General features: G+C 40.3%; 1 long non-coding RNA gene across 5 annotated transcripts in view; it reads left to right on the forward strand.

The window, feature by feature from the left end:
• LOC126647424 (uncharacterized) overlaps positions 1-16,939 on the forward strand; it is a 42,591-nt gene that overhangs the window by 913 nt on the left and 24,739 nt on the right. For 4 of the 5 annotated variants that reach the window (XR_007630588.1, XR_007630590.1, XR_007630591.1 and 1 more), the window contains exon 2: positions 1,236-15,066. This is a non-coding gene — a long non-coding RNA (uncharacterized LOC126647424). The remainder of the gene's footprint in view (positions 1-1,235; positions 15,067-16,939) is intronic. The other variant, XR_007630589.1, reaches the window with a different exon arrangement.

Genomic DNA, 16,939 nt, shown 5'->3' on the forward strand with positions numbered 1-16,939 from the left:
ACACCCAGCAATTTAAATATTCTTGCTGGCTTTTTTAATTTGAAAGCAGTTCACTTAATACAATATTTCAGACATAGCCTTTCTGCACATATTCAATGCCCATGGATATATGACATACACCAGAAAAATAAACTGCATTTGGACAAGCTGCTGAAACCCATATTCTTAAAGCTCCAGAAGTTCAAAAGGTTTTGGCTTAAGCAGCTCCAGGGAGTAATGGTATTGGAAAACCTCTACAATGACAAAACCAAAAGTTTCATTTGTCTTCATATAGATATTACACACTGCTCCCCAGAACTTACTGAAACCCACTGAAGAGATAACCACCTTCTAAAAGTGTTTTATCCTTTCTTAAAATGGCTTAAAGCAGTCAAATAAATCATCCTCTGTGCAGTGTTCCTCTTACTGCCATAAGCAACACACTGGTTTACACTAAACCACTTGTATGGCTGAAGTGATGTGGGAGAAATTTCATTGTGACCTACGAAAGGATATAAACTTTTACAGCCTGGTTTTTAAGGTAACCTATGGTCCTTGATTGAGAAGACACTCCCTCTGAATGAAGCTTCTTCTAGTGCTGGGTGCTCAAATGCACTGCCTGCTGCTCAGAAACTGAGTACTTGCCTCCATGAACTAATACATCAGACCTGTTTTCTTTGTACTTAGTTCTGGGGCACAGAACATATTAATATGCGTATCAGGTTGTCGCTACTGAGTTTGAAACACCAGTGTTAAAGGTGCTGGTCCATAACATTGTATCTGTCTATAGTAGCTAGTGTTTTTAGTATGACTAGTTCCTCTGCATCACTACAGCCCTGAGAGCTGTAGCTTATATGGCATGATGCATTTGGATGTTGCATCAAAAGTAGACTGTTTTTCTAACTGCCATTGGTCTGAACGTTATAGAGTACAGACAGGCATTTTCACAGCCATGTTAGGTGTCTGAGATGACACATTAGTAAAGAGCATCGGAGCTTATTCTTCACTACAGTTGACACTGCTGATAGAACAAATGCAAGGGCAAAGATGCAGAAGAACTAGCAGCAGTTTTAAAGTTTGCAAGGTATTCAAAGCAACGGAGTGCTGCTTTTTGGGTAGTCCTGTTCATCTGAGCCCCACTGTGACTTTATGATTTCCTTGCTGATCCTGTCAGTTTCCATGAGGTGGTATAATGCCCATCCCCTTGTGGCCATGTCCTGTATGACCCCCTCCCTAATAATCTATTCTAATTATAGATACCCTCAAGACTTGCCACCTGGTGTCCACTGGAGAAAACCAGCATCAGGCTTCTCCTGCTGCAATCCCTAGCTCTGGGATACGCTTTTATTTCAATCACCAACAAGAGCAGCTAGTCTCTGGAGCATGGAAGAGGTTTACCAAGGGGACTTGCCAACTGGTTGCAGAATAGACTGATAATGGTTCCTGGACATGAAGGTAAAACAATTACTGGCCTCACAAGCAGAGCAGGTTAAATATGATACTCTGAGAAATGCACACCAGTGGCATTATATGCACTCAGAAGGCATTATATGTGCTTTTAAGCACTTTCTGATTTTAAGGAAAAATTAAGACATCCATAACTGGAAAGGTACCTGTGAGTTTGCAAAGTAAGAGATGAAGAGAATGTATTTTATCAGAGAAGAAAATGCTTACATAGAGATAGGGAATACAGTTATGTTTGAAATAGCCTGTTCAGGTAGTCTTCTAGTTTATACAGCACTGTAAAATAGTATGAAGCTAGAACATGATATATAAAAAAAAGTGAACTGTTACAGTCAAACTGTCTTGTGATGGAAGATATGTCACACATTAAAACCCTAAAGACAAGAGGTTACCTTCAGAAGAAAATGGTCTTTTGCTAAACTCTTCGACAGATGAAGACCTTTGCCCTTACCTATTCAAAAGCATATGCCACATCATCTGAGATGGAAGATAAGACAAGAAAAGGTGCTTTAACCTCTTGAACACGTCTCTGAGGAAGCTCTGCAGGATCCCAACTCCATGGCCAGGATTCACACTGTGATTTGTCCTTTTGGTATCTCATTCAGGTAGATTTGTTTGTCATCACCTCTCCCTATCTGGATACCCATTTATATTCTGCAATATGGAGCATATAATCAGGTCTACTGCTGAGTGAAATGTGAAGACGTGCTGCATAAAGCTGACTTAGTGTCCAGTGACCCTCACTGCTGGAAAGTGATACCAGCTGACTAGCTACAGCTCAATCACATAGATATGCCCCTTCAGTGGAAGAAAGAACAAAATCGTTGGACTGTGGAATATGTCTTGCTGTTTCAAAGAGACAGTGATTGAGACCTGCACCTGTCTGGCTTTTTTATGTTTTGGTTTGGTTTTACTGTTTTAGTGTGTTCAAATTGGAGTCCCCAAGTTGAATATGGTCAAACATTACATGTAGAGCTGTATTTTTTAGATCTAGTATTTTTTGAAGCAAATAGGCACTTTTAAATAAAGTGCTTGAAGTCTAAAACATGACTCTGATGGTATGTGCCATTTGTTACCCACTAATACTCAGGTTTCATTCAAGTCCTGTCTTCAAGTTCAAATGAGGTTTCAGTGATGTACAAACCCTTAGGTTGACCCTTTGTCTGAGGCCAAATGTCACTCCTACATAAAAAAATTACATATTCATGGGGATTACTTCAGACCAATTGACATCCAGACTGGGGAATGAGAGGCTGGAGAGTAGCGCTGCAGAAAGGGATCGGAGGTTGAATCTGAGTCAGCAGTGCCCTGGCAGCCAGGAGGGCCAACCGTGTCCAGGAGGGCATCAGGCACAGCATCCTCAGTTGGTTGAGGGAAGTGATTGTCCCACTCTGCTCTGCTCTGGGGCAGCCTCACCTTGAATATTTTGTGCAGTTTTGGGCACCACAATATAAGAAAGATGTTGAGCTATTAGAGAGTGTCCAAAGGAGGGCAACGAAGATGGTGAAGGGCCTTGAGGGGAAGCCATATGTGGAGCATCTGAGGTAATTTGGTTTATTCATTCTGGAGAAGAGGAGTTTGAGCAAAGACCTCATCACAGTCTACAGCTTTCTCACAAGCAGAACTGGAGGGGCACACACTCATGACTCTGTCCTCTGTGGTGACCACTGACAGCACCAGAGGGAATGGCATGAAGCTGTTTCAAGGGAGATTTGGATTGGATATTGGGAAAAGGTTCCTCACCTGAGAGTGGTTGGGTGCTGGAACAGGCTCCCCAGGGAAGTGGTCACAGCACCAAGCCTGTCTGAGTTCAAGAAGCATTTGGATAATACTTTCAGGCACATAGTGGGACTCTTGGGTCATGATGGGTCCTGTGCAGGGTCAGGAGTTGGACTTGGTGATCCTTGCAGGTCCCTTCCAACTCAGAATATTCTATGATTCTTTGAATTTGAATTTAAGAACTTCACTGAAAGTAAAGGCTATCTTCACTGAGAGAAATGCCAATCTGAGGACTGCACAATGTGTCATGAAACACGTTCCTAAAGTTGGTAGGATTTCATAAGGATAAGGAGGAAGCTCTAATTTCTAGAGATGAAGCTTTGCCAGTCTACACTAGAGGTGACAGAATCACAGAATAGCTGGCATCAGAAGGGATCTCTGGAGATCATCTTGTCTAATCCTGCTCAAGCAGGGCCACTTACAGTATGTTTCTGAGAGCTGTGTAGGGTCTGAGTATCTCCATGGATGGAGACTCCCATCACCTCTCTGGGTAATCTATGCTACTGCTCCATCACTATCAGTGTGAAAGTGTTTCCTGATGCCTGAGTCAAGAATATGACACCACTATTATAGCGGATAATACCTATAACATTTCATACCTTACCTGATGCCTTCCCAATGCGACCATCACTCCCAATACTCCCACTCCCCCATGTGTGACCCCACACTCCTCATTTCCTGCAGTCAGCAGCTCTACTCTCCCCACATGGCCTGGCCTTTACCTCCCAGAGTCTCCTCCCTGTGATGCTCCTTCAGGGCAACTCAGCAGAGCAGCACAGGTGCAGAGGTACAGTCAGCACGTCACCCTGATCCCAGCAGAGGAGTGTCACTCTTCAGCCACTGGCCACAATGTGATAGTCATGCACTCTTCATGTCCCTGCAAACACCTAGGTATGGGGTTCACAAAGACAACTCTCGCCTTGTGCCATTTTCTTAGGCAGGGAAGCATCCTCATCTCTTAATATCCTCAAGCTGGCACTACCAGAGGAGCTTCTCCTGCAGCAGTGATGTGGTGAAAGCCAGGATCACCAGAGAGAGCTGGATCACCTGGATGAACAGCCAGAGATTTGGGCTGCATGAGAGACTAAGTCTCTATGAAAGACTCTTTAAGAGTGGAAATACTTTATGTTTTAAGATGGCAGGCTTTATTTTGACCTACATACAAAATAAAAATTACTCAGCATTCATTTCAAGTATTTTAAATTATATTACTTCAATTTTAATGATTACTTTTTAAATTGCAAAGGAGAGAAAATTTTTGTCTGTTCATGGTGAAATACCCATTTCAATTGGTGTTTCATTTGTTTCCTACTCTCCCCACTTTCCCCATAGTAAAAGGGAAGTCAAATATTAAAAAAAAAAAAGTGAAGAAAGCAACACTAGTGCTTTTAAAAATAACATTTTCTCTCACTTTCAGCTTTCTGTCTTGAAGTGAGAGAAAAATAACACCAACTAACATTTTACTTTAGTTGCCAGTGGAAAAAGTTAATTATTTTTTATCAGAGTAATTTCCATCTGGTTAGTGGAAAAAGAAGTTAGAAGCAAAAAGAGGAAAGAATACTTTTTTTAACTGCAATGAAAATTAATTGAAAAAATTTACTCTTGACTATTAAAAAGAAACAAATTAGAAAATAATGCTTTTGCATAATTTTATCCTGAAATTTGCTATGAAAGAACACATGGCTTTACATGAAAAAAAAAAATTATTGCTCGTCCACTGTTAAAGGGAAAATAGAGAGGTTTTAAATAATTAGATCATGTTTACTAATTGGGATGACACTTAAAATTCAGCAATAGATTATAATAAAAACATTGAAAGCAATGATACCCATTGTACCACAAAACTGGATGGATAAATAAAACATTATCAGGTAAAAAAAAACAGTGACAAGACAAAATAATTGCCATCAGGCTGTAGTTTTGAGCTTCCTTTCAGCCCAGGGTTCAGTTTTGAACCCTTCTGAACAAGAGAGAAAGTGGTCTGTTGATGTGGGGTATAGTCTGGGTTTCAGGAGGTGGGTTTGGCAGGTTTTTAATTCTTACTGAAGAACTGCAAGTTACAGAATTAGCTTCTGAGGGTAAAATACAATTTATGTCCTGTCACATGAAACTGAGTAGCCCTGCAGTCCAGAGTCCCAACATATGCTTCCTTTCAAGCCAGTTTTAGAGCTCAGTCTTGACTTAAGACAGGATAAAACAAGCTGTGGATTTTGAATGACTACATGTGCACTATCATCTCCTTAATTTTGGAGGCAGCTGGAAGCTGAGAGTTCCTGCACCGTGTTGTTGGCTGCCATGACACCCATGTTCAGCCTGGTTGCCTAAAGTCTGCCTGCCCTGGCAGCACACCCTGTCCATGGCACTGCTGGAGGACCATCAGTGACCTTGTGTGTCAGGTGTTAGCCTTGTAACTCACTGCAGGCCCGTACTGATGGGCTATCAGCCTCACATTGCTCCATCCTCCATCCTAGCTACTCAGGTGGCAAAAGCACATTGAGGTACTCTAAAGCAAAGCGCAGTTTTGGTTTGGTTTTCTTCTGTTGTTTTCTCTCCAAGCTGAATTGTATAAATCTGCCTCTGGAAACCCAACAGCAAGTAGATATTTTACAAGATATTCTCATCTAGTCTTAGGACATGCCTTAAAATACTTTGCTGAGGTTTCCTGCTAGCTCTGCTAGTTCTGTAGGATTTAAAATTGCTTATTATTATTTTTCAAGGGTCCATTTTCCTGTTCTCTTGAGCACACTACAGTAGAAATAGCATTTTGCTACTGCATAGAGAGTAGGAAGCAAGAAATCCAGGTAAGCGTAATTCATACAGTGCAATGACAGGCTACTGAACACAGAATGTGGGGAACTGCACAATCTTCCTACTGCAAAGGTCCAACAGAACCTGGTCCTGCACTAGGAACACCACAACTCTTCAAGGCTATAGCAATTTCACATATTTCAGAGCTGCAACCAGGGTAGTACATTATTTTGCACCCTTGCCCAGGATTTTTTGTGCATGCAGCTATATTTTTGCAAGATCTTGATGGGGTCTTTCATTCTATTCTCTTACTATGTAGAAAATTACAGTGAGTTCTATTCCTGGGGGAATAGTTTGTGACTGATATTGCCTAAACAGGATTTAGCCATTCTACTGATGTAGTCTTTAGTCTTACTGCTACAGTCATCCAGTCCTTTAACTGTTTCAGCTGCCAGAAAATCTCATACTTTTTGCACAGATCTTGATACTCAAACAGCATAAACAGTAAGAATGATTACCTTCATTTTATGTGTTTCAAAACAAATTCCAGAGTTGTTAATTCAGACCACCTACAAGACTGACTGTCTGGTTCCTTTCCCCTTTTGTGTACTTTATTATTACTAGCAACATTACTATTGGTACAATTTTGCAGCATCATTTTGGTCTTTTTTTGTTTCCCTATGTTTTCTGTCTACTATTTATTTGTCTGTTCCATGCACTCTAATAGGCTGACACAAAGTAAAGACAATTTAAGGATGTTTTTACTCCCATCTTTTATTTCTTTCTGCTTTATATACTCTTTAATTTAGTAAGTCATTCGTAGTCAATGGTATTTTGCAGTTGGTTGGGATGTGCTGTCTCAGACTTGCATTGCAGAATGTAGTGAATGACCCGAGTGGAGAGAGCGCAGCAGGGGTGCACAAAGAGGTCAGTAAGCTGAGCATTTTGCTAAAGGGCCACAGTTTTGGGAGTGGGCAGAGATGGCCTCCACTGTGCATTGTGATATATAGGGGGTCACCGTCAGTGTTTACCTTGTACCTGTAGCAGTGCCTTCTAGTCCTGCCATGGCAGTACCCCAGACTCCTTGTGGGGCTGGAACCATGCCATGGGACTAACAATAGTCTGCCATGATTTCCTTCTAAGAATTGCTCTGATTTTTTTGTCCCGTATCCTGCTTGTCAGAAGTTGCATTATAACCTCTTTGGTTCTAATACTAGAATGATGTTATCATATTTCTGAAATACAAAGAAATTTTGTTCTTTTTCATTACTTGCAAAGGCAATAGAGCAACAATGGTAGAGCCATTGCTGAAAGTATAATTTCCGATGCAAAAATATAGATCAAGCACATTGTAAAATGCAGGAAAGGAGCATTTTTTTTAATGTTCTTTTCCAAATATTCATGATATGATTTTTGGGGTTGTCCTGTGCAGGGCCAGGAGGTAGATTCAATGATTCTTTTGAGATCCTTTGAAGTCAGGATATTCTATGCTTCTATGAAATATTCCATTCAGCTTTACCCAAGATAGCTTGAACTTCTCTGATTGTTGTTTTTTTTTTTTCCCAATTTCTCTTTATGCTTGTTCCAAACACTTTTTGAATTCCAAATTTAATAGGGTATGGTTTAGTCTTTGAAACTAAAGGAAGGCATGATTTGTATTAGGCTGATCTGATATATTTAGCTGCAGTCGCCCTGAATATATATTTTTGAGATAGCAGTCATTGTCATTCTGTGGAACAATAGTATGTATCTGTGTATATCATGTAAATGATACAGGCAATCCCTCTTTCTCCTCCCAGTAATTCTACAACTCCTATTTTTTGCATACAGTAATATTTTTTCAATACCAAAATGCTACTATTTCTGAGATAGTGCAGTTGCACTCAGTTTTGTGAAAAGGCATGAATGAGTATATCCTTTTGAAGCAAAGTCATGGAAATATATTGCATAGGTGGAATGTAATTTCCATTTTTGGGTATTACAAAGGTGTTGGATTTTAGCAAAACATCGATCAAGCTTTTTTTTGATGTTTCTCTGAGAAAATCCCAGTTCAACAAATCTTAATGTATCAACTTTGTAATAGGAAATGGGTTTCCTAAGAAATCGAGGGAACAGTGTTACTTATCTGGACTTCCTTCCCACAAGCTGTGCATGTTTTCTTCAGAGGGTTTGCATTGAGTAGGTTCAGTCAAAGTAAATTTCGTCATCATTAAGAGAAAACACTCAGAATTCCTTATGACCCATCAGTCATAAAAATATTTATTGCTATTTTCCTGCATTTACACATTGTATTAACAGTAATAAAGTCATTATAGATGATTCATTCAATGAAAAGATTTTCTTACCTCCAGAGGAGTCTCTGACTGCCTTTTCATTTTTTGGACATCTCAAGGCTGTAGGAGCAGTCTTCTAGCTTGGCCACAGCATTTTTCTTGTATGCAATTAGTGTTTCAATCTCATTTGATAGTAATGAATTCAGTAGGGAGTATAAGCAGCTGTCCATGGCCCCTTTTACAGAAAACTAAATTAGGACTGTGGTAGAAGGACCAGTGAAACTGTATCTAGAAGAAAACAGCAAAAAACACCTTATGGCGTAAAGTACTGAGAAAAGGAATAAATAGAAGAAGAAAAGATTTGAGAGACTGTGCCAGTTTGGGCAGGGATAGAGTTAATTTTCTTTACAGTAACTAGGATGGGGCTGTGTTTGTATTTGTGTTGAAAATGGTGTTGATAATACAGGGATGTTTTCCTTGTTGATGAACAGTGCTTATTGCCTAGGCCTTTTCTGCTTTTCTCACCATCCCACTGGCAAGGCGGCTGGGGATGCACAAGGAGCTGAGAGGTGACACAGCTGGGATAGCTGACCCCAACTGACCACAGGGATATCCCAGACCATATGGCATCATGCTCAGCATATAAAGCTGGGGGAAGAGGAAGGAACAGGGGGCTGTTCAGAATGGTGGTATTTGTCTTCCTGAATCATTGTTATGCATGATGGAACCCTGTTTTCCTGGAGGCAGCCTGCCATGGGAAGCATTGAATTAAGTCCTTGTTTTGCTTTGATTGTTCATGAGGTTTTTGCTTTACCTATTAAATTGTCTTTCTCTCAATGCATGAGTCTTCTCACCTCTACCCTTCTGATTTTCTCCTCCCTCCTGCTTGTGGGAGAGTGAGTGAGCAGGTGTGTGAGGCTTAGTTCCTGGCTGGGGTGAAACCACGACAGAGATCAAGTGCAAGGGACATTGCTTAAGTTACAACAAAATGGACAAGGAGTTATTTTCTCCCTCAGAAGTATTCTCGGAAGTCTAGGTTTTGGTTTTATGCTCCAAGGATTGTCAGGGTTGATGACAAGGTTTTTTCGCCTTTTCGGAAAGTACAGTTAGGTGGCTAGTACAGTGGTCTGACTCCAAAGGGAATTGCTGGCTGACAAAGCCCATGTTCTGCTAGCATCCAGCGCAGAAAAGGGAACACCAAGGACTATGAAATATTTTTAAGAAAAAAAGTTTCTGAATAAGGACAACATGAAATCAAGACAGAGTCGTGTTTCAGAGTCTGAAAAAGATGCCCCAGATACTGTGCAACTTCCTGTTAAAACACATACTGGTACCTGCTTTCAGACTGTTGGCACTGGAGGGAAAGTAGAGTAAGAGCAAAGAGGGGCTGTGGTATTGTCAATTAAAATGGGATAATAGTTGCATAAATAAAGGATGAGCAGATATAGGGAGAGATTTGGACAGATACAGTAGGAATTGAAAGAAACATTAAACATGATCACTTCTCTTCCCACGCATTCTCCTTGGAAGTATCAACATGAGAATTCATCACTTGGGGAAGAAGAGGGAGAGGGTTGGTTCCAGCACAATTCCTCTTCAGCTTTAACCTTGCAAACCTCAAGGCATTGCACAAAGGATAAGTCAAGATATGCACAGACCAAAAGAGTCTCTTCATCCTCTCAGACAAGCAGAATGTTTTCTTGCAGCAATGGTTGTCTACATTCCCTATGGAGCAGAGCCCTGGCCATGCAGTCAGCACTTCTGGCATCTCCTGACTCTAAGGATACCTCCAACAGTTCTCATTTTCTCCTCTGGGCACTTAAGAAGGGTGAACAGTACTGATTACACTCACCAACTGCCTCCAAGATTTTAAGACTGAGAAAACAACTCATTATTTTAATAAAATTTCAGCCTTGCTGAATGCATGGGCCATGCCATGAAGCTGCAGATTACTACAGTGAGAATTTCAACCTATTGACAACAGGTTTTCCAGGTTGCCTCCTACAGCTGCTCAGAGGGCACCTGAAGATTCTCATGCATCTACAGAGGACACTGAAGCCCTTGCTGTAACCTACAAAATGTTTGTCCAAAGCAAGGGCCCAGCATCATGTCACAGGATTGCTGTACAGCTTGCTGCTCCTCAGCTTCTTTTCAAGCAGTGCCAGCATGCTCTGGCTCCAAGTCCAAAAGCTAATAGCATGCTCTTATGAGTAAGCATTTTCTGGACTGAGTGCACTGTGATCTCCCTGAACTGAACATCTTTGGGAGAAATTTCCCAGGATTGCTTGCAGACCCCTTCCTCCCTCTATCTCTGTATTGTGCCACTGGTGGCTTGGCCTGTCCGTCCACTATTGCACCAGCAGGAAGAGTAGAAGCAAGCGCTAACGAGGGGCATCTAACATATCTCCAAACTGATGTTGGCTTGCTGACAAGGGTAGTAACCACTAACATTTTCATTCCATGAAAATTGTTTTCTAGTGTCTTCTACATAAATTTCCATTTAAAAGCTTCTCTTAGGGTTTTTGTTCTGTTTCCCTGAGTTGGTTTGTTTTGTTTTGGTGGGGGAGGGGGTTGTATGTGTTTGGGGTTTTTTTCTTTGTTTTGTTACTTTTTGGATTTTTTTCCTGATCATGAGCAGGAAAACATACTCGAGAATCTAATAAACACTGAAAGCCAAGCTGGGTTATTTTGAGTTGATGCATTTACAGTGATATTTTGCACTGAGAATTTAATTAACAGTTCTTTTGATGATAAATAAATCAGAATAAAATCCATCTCATCTTCCAAGAGCTGAATTTGTTCTCGACTGCTAATGGCAGTAAAAATTAATAAAGTATTATTTTAGTGTGCAGGATATGCTTAGATAATTCTGAAAGTATAAGAGGAGACCACCAGCCAAAGGAAACCATGTATTTTACATTTGTCACATAGATGTCTTTATATTAAATTATGTAGTTGACCTTCCTTGTTCTTCTGTTTTCTCATTTATAAACCACAGATTTGCTTGGCCTCGGAAAGCTGTTTGAAACACACAGAAGAAAAGGTAGATATAAGTTCTCAGAGAACAGCAAAGTAAGAACTATTCCTTCTCTGGATTTTTGTATTTCCTTCCGCTCAATTTCCTACATCCATTTTGCTTTTAAGAAATTTTCTGCTAATGTGACTCAGTTGTTTGGGGGTTTTTACCTCAAGCATTTATGCTCTTGATGTCATTGATTCAAAAACAGGGAGATGTCTATATGCAAGAGAGTGAAGGTGAGTTTACATAACATGAGAGTATGATCATTCTCTTTTTGCAGTCTCCTAGCCTGAGGGGCCCTCTCATCTACTCTAGGGGCACATTTTAAGCATGCTGTGATAATATTAACAAAAGAAGTTTATCATATCAAGAGTTTATTATTCTCACAGAGTTTAAGATCCAGGCATGCTGAAGAGAAGTCTACAGTAAATTGATTTTTTTGCTGTGTTGGAGTAATAGTATATCCAGTACAATATAGTAGCATTGCTCTCTTTTTACTTGTGATACAATGCCTCTGGCTAAGTATAAACTCATTAAGCAGTACGCCCAGTTTACTGAAATTCTGGAAGCTGATAACAATAATTAAAATACTACATGACAAGTAGTATTTTATTATGCAATCCCAGAATGCCTTGGTGACTTGTTAGGCACATGGCCAGCTGCTTTGAACCACCTGGAAAAATTATTTTTATACATATTGTGGGTGGTAGGGAATGATCTGATCTGCTTGCGTATCTGCATTTATCACACTCTAATTGTGCTGGTAAGATTTCATCTGCTGAGTAGATAGACTGATATTGGCTGAAGTGATAATGATCAGGGGTGAATGGTGCTTTTGGTTTGATGACTGATGGGGCTAAACATATGGCCCAAGGCATAACAACAGGCCCTTAGTCACCAGGCAGAGACCCAAACGCAGCGGTGGATGTTATTATAAGCTGAGACTGACTGCAGGCGTTTCAGGTTTGCAGCAAGGGCAAGAAGAAGCAGCATCCTTGAGTAAGCATAGGGTATGCCTGAGCTACATGTTGTAAATATGTACTTAACATTTCACAGCTGTAAATATATGTAAATTTGTCTGAGTAGCTTCAAGTCTTTTTCTCTTTTTTTTCTCTCTCTTTTTTTTTTTTTTTTTTTAATGCTTAAAATTTTTGCAGTCAAATTATTTAACCTGTCTTAAAAGGTTACATTTCAAGAAAATGAGATATCCTCAGTCTGGACACCTAGTCCTCTGGCATCCAGTTTAATCAATTATTACCTTGATTTTCAGATTTGTTTTTGTATCATTCCAAACCTTTGCTCACACTGTGTCTAACCTGGGGCATAATGAAGTCACAGTAAAAATTTCAGTTATTTTTGTGGGATGAAAATTATTATGTAGTAGTTTTACAGCTTCAGGATACTATTAGGTTAAAATTTGTAGCATTTTTCTCATCCAGACCACAATAACTACATCCCTTGTTTTCACTGCAACCTTAAGAAAATGACAGTCTGTCCTTGGATATTACTACTTAACATTGCATACATGTGCATATCAGGATTTCCCAACAATAACCGTTACAAGTTAAGTTTGAAAACTGCACCATGAGTATTCGGAACAGTCAAGTTCTCTAAGAAAGACACCAACCTTGGGTTTCTTGGTGAGGAAGGAAATTTCTGTCTCCTACCTGTATTGTCAGCAGGGAATGAGATGGTGTTCAGAGCAGAAGCCTAACTGGGGTGCTGTGAGAAGCGTTCCGTGGGAGCATCCCTTCTCCTCCACTTGTTGCAGTGGAGACTGAGGTTGCTGAACCATTCAGGACACTAGATTAGATGCTTAAAAAAAAAAAAATTAAAAATAAAAATGACTTAAGCTTAAAAATTTGTATTGTACCTGGAAAGTAACTGCGTTATTAGTTCTGCATGAAGGCTAAAGTAGTTTTTGTTGCTCAGCTAATGACATCTCATTGTTTCTTAGAAGATACAGAATATCCATCATTCATGTGTATCATGATTTAGGAATGGTACTCCCCAATTTAGTGCTTCCACTGGTACTCTCCAAACCATGCCGCTGCCTACTTGCTTCTCCATCCCTTGTGGTGGGCTAGAGAGGAGAATTGGAGGCACAACAGGTAAAGACCACGGGTTGAGATAAGAACAATTTACTGGAAAGAGTAATGAGATAAGAAAAAGAACAGTGACAGCAACAAGATAAGAAAATGAACAGTAACAGCAACAATATTAATAACAGAAGTGTATAAAAGAGAGTGGCTCTCATGGAAAATCCTCACCTCAGAGCCTGACCTGACTGCTACCACGATACCCCAACTGCTCCCTCTGGCTCAGAACTGCCATTAACACTACTGCTCCTTCTGGTTTGGAACCGGCTTGGTTACCCCACCACTCCCTCTTCCAAAACAAAGGAACCCCTTCTTCCTGGAAGAGACTCCCTTCCCCTGCCCTTGGCAATGATGTGAGGTGGTATAGAATAACCTCGGGGTCCTGGCCATGACCCCTCCTGGCAACTGCGAAAATTAACTCTGTCCTGGCTGAAATCAGGACACTGTGTAAAGGAAACCCAGCTGAAGAGAATGAATACTTTGTCACTTGTCCAGTCATTTTATTGCTGAGTTTCTCCTAAACTTAACTGTCCAAAAAGGTGTTTGAAGAAAAATTGATTTTCTACACTTATTCACTCAAGGGCCTTTAAGCAGTTTTGCCTTGAGTGTTGCCTCTGGAACATCAGTTTGTACTACTTTTTCAACATTCCAGAATGCAAATTCTGAAAATACATTAACACAAAATTCTATGCACCAGTTAAAAATGAGGGTTGTTTTCTTTAAAAATATTTCTAACTAAAATTGGAATTGAAATGTTTTATAAATTAAAGGTACTTATGCAAATAGCTTCAGCTCAGCTTCTCCCTTTGATAATGTTACCCCTTTCAGAAAACCCATCTTGCTCTTTTCCCATTTTTATGCTAAGTGCTAAATGAGAGCAATGATTACTCTTACCCAGGAGGCCTGACTGTGTCCAGTATTGACGTTATTCCCTTTGTGAGTCTGTGGCTGAGGGTGGATATGGTAGATTCTGTAAAACAATGTATTGATCATCCTGATGATAAGAACAGAGCAGGATATAAAAGAAGAGGAAAGCCTCTAGACAAGCTACCTAATTCCTGAAAGAACTTCCAAACAAGTCTTGCAAATTAGTAACTTTTTACATGGTAAGGCTTTGTCTTGGCAGTTTTCTGTTCCTTACCCTGCATAGGTTCATCACCTATTTCTTGAACTTCACAGGACATCAGGCCTTTGGATCAGCTGTTCACCAAACTATCTTTGAAAAATACCTCCAGGGTTTGTGGGAAAGTCTTTCATTGTCATTGCATCATTTTTCTTCATTATTTCTATCCTGAGAGTCCTTCTGGCTAGTCCTAATATAGTTACATATTGTAATTTATAAATGTTGTATTCTATACAATACAACTTTAATAAATTTCAGACTATATGTACAAAGTTTAATTCATATCCAGTCTCAGGATAATAGAGTTGGTATTGAGGCACAGCCACCAACACCAAACTAGTGTAGTTTTATTTCCTGGGAGCATTTCACCTACTTAATGTAAGGTTTTGGGTTTCAGGCACAGTGTTCCCAACTGTGTCCAGTCCTGGGACCCCTGCTGATCAGACTCTTGTCCCATGGGTTTGCCCACTCTCCTCAACAAGGCAGGAGTCAGCAGCTTTGTGAAGAGATCATCCTTGGCTGCAGCCTCAGCTTGACACCTGCTCTTATGCTCTAAGCCTCATGCATAGGATGAGGAAAATGGTGAGTATCTGCAAACACACTTATGTGTGTGAACACCCATAGATATGTTTGTACCAAGGGGATTAACTGTGCTTTTGTGTCAGTGTAAAAATTACCATGATTTCTGAAAATATTGCTATAAACTGATGCAAATCATACCTGTGTCAAACTCCAGGAGCATGAGAATAGATTTTGAAAGATGTGCTCCTGAAGCCAGAGACCCATACCTGTATTTAAGGTGTAATCTCTTTTTAAGTGGAGTTTTCCCACTGGCTTCTTGTAGGCAGAGGAATCTTACTGGAGACACCTACTGAAAAAAAATAACCTGTCTGTACATATGCCAACACATATTTTAGTTATAGACACTTAAAGAGAGAAAAGGTCATGCATCCAGCAATTCCCACTGACAACACTGTTGTTTCCCTGCTTTATAGTCTCAGATCTCTTTTGTTCTTGTAGTTGTATAAATATGTTATTCGGGTTTAAATGAACACAGACTAAGTAAGTGATCAATAGTAGGTATGCCCTGGATCTGCAGAGGAATGTATAGTAAATCAAGATTTTTCTCTTGAATGCATTTCCCACAACATTCTCCTGCAGAAATTGGCTGCTTATGTCATGGATGGGCACACTGTGCTCTGTGCAAAAAACTGTCAGGATCGCTGGGCCCGGAATGTGGTGGTGAATGGAGTTACATCCAGCTGACAGCCAGTCACCAGTGGTATTACCCAGGGCTCAGTTCTGTTTAATATTGTTATTGGCAATCTGGATGAGGGGGCCAAATTTGCAGAGTACACCAACTTGGGCAGGAGTGTTGGTCTGCTGAAGCATAGGAAGACTCTGCAGAGGGGTCAAGGCCAGTGGTATGAGATGCAACAAGATGAATTGTCAGGAACTGTTCTTGGGTCATGACAACCCCAGGCAGCGCTACAGGCTGGGGGCAGAGTGGCTGGAAAGATACCTAATGAAAAAGAACCAGGGGGTGGTTGTCAGCAGCAGTTGAACATGTGCCTGCAGTGTGCCCAGGTGGCCATGAAGGCCCTTGGCATCCTGGCTTGTATCAGAAGTAGTGTGGCCAGCAGGACCAGGGAAGGGATTATTTCCCTGCCTTTGACACTGAGGCCACATCTTGAATTCTGTCTTCAGTTCTGGGCCCCTCACTCCAAGAAAGACATAAAATTATAAAGTAGGCATACATAAAATTATGAAGTAGGCATACACTTCTTAGCACTTTCAGTTTTCAGATAGCACACTATTGTAATTCAATTTTGTCATTTCTAACTCAAAAGCAGCCTACATCTAAGAAAAATATTGTTTCCAAACATGCAGTTAAATGAAGCTTAAAAATAGTAAAATATTCTTTCTATCTTTAGACCCAAGATTCCTAATCTTTTTGTTCATTATTGTCTCTATATATAGTATTTGGTAACCATAATCATTGTGTTGATATTTTATTTATAAAGTTTTCTCAAAAAAACAAGTAAGCTAGAAACTGTTGTTAAATGAAAGTAGAGTTTCTTGTTTACAGTATCATGGAAGTGGGCATTTTCCTTTACAGGATGCTAAATATTCTAAGAGTGATTACAGCCCCTGCTGGCATCCTTTACCTCTTTTATTTCAATACTGCTAAATAAGTGTGGCTTTCCCTTGCTATGTTTTCTGCAGTGCTGCCACCTGAGTACACCGAGTCTAGCCAAGTGTTACACATACAGCCAAAGGCTTGCCACAGGTTACTGCCAAACACTGTGTAATATCACAGATTACTGCCAAACACCATATAATATCATTTTACTACCTTTCTCTGAAATGGGGCTCCAATTTGTTGCTAATGCTCGTAATATGTGCAAGAGCTTAATTGTGTTTGTGACACCATCCGCTGTCTCCAACTTGGTTA

This window comes from Myiozetetes cayanensis, unplaced genomic scaffold (genome assembly GCF_022539395.1).
Source record: "Myiozetetes cayanensis isolate MyiCay16 unplaced genomic scaffold, myiCay2020 scf4, whole genome shotgun sequence".
Classification (NCBI taxonomy): domain Eukaryota; kingdom Metazoa; phylum Chordata; class Aves; order Passeriformes; family Tyrannidae; genus Myiozetetes; species Myiozetetes cayanensis.